The sequence below is a fragment of the Schistocerca serialis genome, unplaced genomic scaffold (assembly GCF_023864345.2).
Source record: "Schistocerca serialis cubense isolate TAMUIC-IGC-003099 unplaced genomic scaffold, iqSchSeri2.2 HiC_scaffold_1175, whole genome shotgun sequence".
Taxonomy (NCBI): Eukaryota; Metazoa; Arthropoda; class Insecta; order Orthoptera; family Acrididae; genus Schistocerca; species Schistocerca serialis.
Window position 1 is genome coordinate 85001 of NW_026047376.1, and position 5000 is coordinate 90000.

General features: G+C 50.8%; 1 non-coding gene across 1 annotated transcript in view; it reads left to right on the forward strand.

Annotated features, from left to right (window-relative positions):
* The first annotated feature begins 4350 nt into the window (after positions 1–4350).
* Positions 4351–5000, forward strand: part of LOC126433874 (small subunit ribosomal RNA) — a 1909-nt gene continuing 1259 nt past the window's right edge. The window contains exon 1 of the ribosomal RNA XR_007578816.1: positions 4351–5000. This exon is cut by the window's right edge and continues 1259 nt beyond it. This is a non-coding gene — a ribosomal RNA (small subunit ribosomal RNA).

A 5000-nucleotide genomic window follows, 5' to 3' on the forward strand; every position in this document is an offset into this window, starting at 1 on the left:
AACGACAGTCCGAGCCTCCTGCGTGGGAAGAGTCTTTCTAGGCCCTGACCCACGGGAAGGGTTTAGCTTCCCCCATCCCGGACATTTGAAGTCGTCACACTACCGGTATTGACTAATAGACTGATTGCTGATAATCACTAGCCATACACTGGGGGAAACGGCCGACAGGGGCAGCAACATAGTGGAGCCGCAGTGTCACTAATGTACAGAGATAGAACAGTTTCGACTGGAACCAGAGTAACCGTATACACGGCACTGATTAGTAATAAATGCAGAGCCATCAGAATACAGATAATATATACAACCGTCCCTATACATGCTGAAAGACTCTGCACACAATGAGAACCACACGTCAGCCAGACACTATCACACACTACTCTCTGCCTCTAACAGGCACACACACAATATCTAACCACCAGCATGGAAGAACATCCGGTGCATCCTCTCCGCCACATTACACAATCCACACTATCATAACCAGACCGGGAGGTCCACCCAGAAAACAGAATATCCCACCCTTCCGACATCCGCCATTGCTCAGTTAAGCCACGAACACCCACACATGTCCTACACAGGGGTGCACCCAACATCACAATACTGCCTCCTGTCACAGTACACAAACAATGGCAGGAATGAAAGACACACATCTGCCATAACCTTGGAATCGGAGCGCCGCCTGTCATGAGCCACAAGTGCATCCTGACGTGACAAATCGGATGATCCCGCAGGCATGCACTTACGATAATCACTATCAACGAACCTGCCGCCCCCCCCCCCCAATACACCTTTCCCTACAACAATGTGTACCTTAACCTAAGCGATATTGTACCTTAACCTCAGCTATATCGTACCTTAACCTAACCTACATTGCGCCTTAACCTAACCTACGTTGTGCCTTAACCTAACCTACGTTGTGCCTTAACCTAACGTATGTTGTGCCTTAACCTAACCTATGTTGTGCCTTAACCTAACCTATGTTGTGCCTTAACCTAACCTATGTTGTGCCTTAACCTAACCCATGTTGTGCCTTAACCTAACCCATGTTGTGCCTTAACCTAACCCATGTTGTGCCTTAACCTAACCCATGTTGTGCCTTAACCTAACCCATGTTGTGCCTTAACCTAACCCATGTTGTGCCTTAACCTAACCCATATTGTACCTTAACCTAACCCATGTTGTGCCTTAACCTAACCCATGTTGTGCCTTAACCTAACCCATGTTGTGCCTTAACCTAACCCATGTTGTGCCTTAACCTAACCCATGTTGTGCCTTAACCTAACCCATGTTGTGCCTTAACCTAACCCATGTTGTGCCTTAACCTAACCCATGTTGTGCCTTAACCTAACCCATGTTGTGCCTTAACCTAACCCATGTTGTGCCTTAACCTAACCCATGTTGTGCCTTAACCTAACCCATATTGTACCTTAACCTAACCCATATTGTACCTTAACCTAACCCATATTGTACCTTAACCTAACCCATATTGTACCTTAACCTAACCCATATTGTACCTTAACCTAACCCATATTGTACCTTAACCTAACCCATATTGTACCTTAACCTAACCCATATTGTACCTTAACCTAACCCATATTGTACCTTAACCTAACCCATATTGTACCTTAACCTAACCCATATTGTACCTTAACCTAACCCATGTTGTGCCTTAACCTAACCCATGTTGTGCCTTAACCTAACCCATATTGTGCCTTAACCTAACCCATGTTGTGCCTTAACCTAACCCATATTGTGCCTTAACCTAACCCATATTGTGCCTTAACCTAACCCATGTTGTGCCTTAACCTAACCCATGTTGTGCCTTAACCTAACCCATGTTGTGCCTTAACCTAACCCATGTTGTGCCTTAACCTAACCCATGTTGTGCCTTAACCTAACCCATATTGTGCCTTAACCTAACCCATATTGTACCTTAACCTAACCCATATTGTACCTTAACCTAACCCATATTGTACCTTAACCTAACCCATATTGTACCTTAACCTAACCCATATTGTACCTTAACCTAACCCATATTGTGCCTTAACCTAACCCATATTGTGCCTTAACCTAACCCATATTGTGCCTCAACCTAACCCAATTTGTGCCTCAACCTAACCCATATTGTGCCTCAACCTAACCCATATTGTGCCTCAACCTAACCCATATTGTGCCTCAACCTAACCCATATTGTGCCTCAACGTAACCTAATTTGTGCCTCAACGTAACCTAATTTGTGCCTCAACGTAACCTAATTTGTGCCTCAACGTAACCTAATTTGTGCCTCAACGTAACCTAATTTGTGCTTCAACGTAACCTAAATTGTGCTTCAACGTAACCTAAATTGTGCTTCAACGTAACCTAAATTGTGCTTCAACGTAACCTAAATTGTGCTTCAACGTAACCTAAATTGTGCTTCAACGTAACCTAAATTGTGCTTTAACGTAACCTAAATTGTGCTTTAACGTAACCCATGTTGTGCTTTAACGTAACCCATGTTGTGCTTTAACGTAACCCATGTTGTGCTTTAACGTAACCCATGTTGTGCCTTAACCTAACCTATATTGCGCCTTAACCTGCTCTGTAATTGTTATGCAACTCGTTAAATTAGTGTAGTGTTGCCTAACCGCAACCCTCGCAATATAGTTCGCTATTCGCACTGCCCGGTCCCCTGTGTATCGCGTCATGTTAAACACCTTGCAGGTGTTGCTGACTTTCCACATGCTCCTGCTATACACTGTAATGTGGATAGCAGCAGGACGTACATGCCCCCCCCCCCCTTCCCCCCTGCCTTCGCAAGCTGGTCGTTGAGAAGTTTGCATGTTCAATGCCCTTCGCATGCCGACGTACTCAGCCTACGTTGTGGTACGGCCTGTCACCTGTCCGCCGATGTACGCAAAACCCACAAACTGTACTGCACATTGGTCCGTATGTACTGAATGATACATCGTGGCACATGTGTGACCGTACGACGACTGCGCCTAGCAACGGCAGACCATACAGTCCAAATATTGTGCACGCAGCTACGTGTCGTCTCCCTATAAGAGCTGGATTGCAGTGTGGTACGCCATTCAGACGTGTGGGAGGAACGGACGCCCTCGATGGCGATCAGCATGAGCAGTCTGTTGATGTAGTGGAGCGTGTATTCGGACGTAGTCGTCTCTTCTCACACACCGTGATAGCATGTTGCACCGCGTTCCACATCTGCGACATCCTGCAGAGGCCGGCTGACAGTCGTTCGCGCAATGGACACCGCATACGTACGGGGGCTACCTTCCACGTGTTCTCGAGGCGTGCACATGTTGTTGCGTCTATGTGGGCAGACGTAGTGTGTTGTGACACCTGACACAGGCATGCAATACTCGTTGCAAATGGCGATGGACGTCTACGTTTGCTGGTGACGTTACGCAAATGAACAACAGGTAACCCGTTGTGGTGCGGTTGTTCTCGCTAGAGGTGAATCAGTGTTGGCGACGATCGGTCGAGCTATTAACTGGTTGTTTCAGGGATACCCACCATGCCCACGAACGTGAAAGGGGATCTGGGTGTGAGGCGATACGCGGCGGTGGCTGGGTGAGACTGTCCCCGGCCGGTGAGGGGGGGCCGCCCGGCGTGCTGGCAGCGCGGTGCGTGGGCGCACGCGCTACAGCCGGCTGGTGGGGGCGGCCAGTGGCAGGCGCGCCGGCCGACGGACGCGGCAGGCGGCGCAGCTGCGCGCCGGGGCCCCCTGCTCGCGGCGCCTTGCGGCCAAAGTAGGTCCTCGCGGGCCCGGTGCGAAGCGCGGTGGCCATCTGCAGTGTGCTGGTCCGATTGAGGACTGTGTGCGCTGAGGATGCGCCGCCGCCCGGCGCTCGGCGCCGCGACGCCGTCTGCTGCTCGGTCGCCCCAGCGGTTCTCGCAGGTGGTTTGTATCGCAGCTGTGCGGACGTGTTGGCGCGTGCGCTGTGCTGGGAGAGTTCGCTTCGGCACCCAAGTGGGGCTTTTGTCCTTCTGTGGCGCTGGCGTTGGAGCTGCCGGTCACCGTAGGTGGCGCGTGTTGTCTCCCGCCGGCAATGCCACGACAGCACGCTCCCGGGAATCTGTCGGCAGCGGCAAGCTCAGTTGGGAGCACGGGTGGTCGCACCTAAAGCGTCTACTCGCCTAACTCCGGGCGATTGCGCCTCTCTCGAACCCGACCAAGTACTTAGGACGGCGCTGCGCGCCGCCGGGACCTGAGAGGGTTTCGAGGTGTGTTGTGCAGGGGAGCTCAGCCTCCTCCTGTTTGCAGAATAATTGAGCGGACGCTTGCGTGTTCGCGCGGGCCCCCGGGACACACTCCCGGGCGGCCGGCTGCTCAGCTCTAGTTGACGCAGCTCCCTGGTTGATCCTGCCAGTAGTCATATGCTTGTCTCAAAGATTAAGCCATGCATGTCTCAGTACAAGCCGCATTAAGGTGAAACCGCGAATGGCTCATTAAATCAGTTATGGTTCCTTAGATCGTACCCACGTTACTTGGATAACTGTGGTAATTCTAGAGCTAATACATGCAAACAGAGTCCCGACCAGAGATGGAAGGGACGCTTTTATTAGATCAAAACCAATCGGTCGGCTCGTCCGGTCCGTTTGCCTTGGTGACTCTGAATAACTTTGGGCTGATCGCACGGTCCTCGTACCGGCGACGCATCTTTCAAATGTCTGCCTTATCAACTGTCGATGGTAGGTTCTGCGCCTACCATGGTTGTAACGGGTAACGGGGAATCAGGGTTCGATTCCGGAGAGGGAGCCTGAGAAACGGCTACCACATCCAAGGAAGGCAGCAGGCGCGCAAATTACCCACTCCCGGCACGGGGAGGTAGTGACGAAAAATAACGATACGGGACTCATCCGAGGCCCCGTAATCGGAATGAGTACACTTTAAATCCTTTAACGAGTATCTATTGGAGGGCAAGTCTGGTGCCAGCAGCCGCGGTAATTCCAGCTCCAATAGCGTATATTAAAGTTGTTGCGGTTAAAAAGCTCGTAGT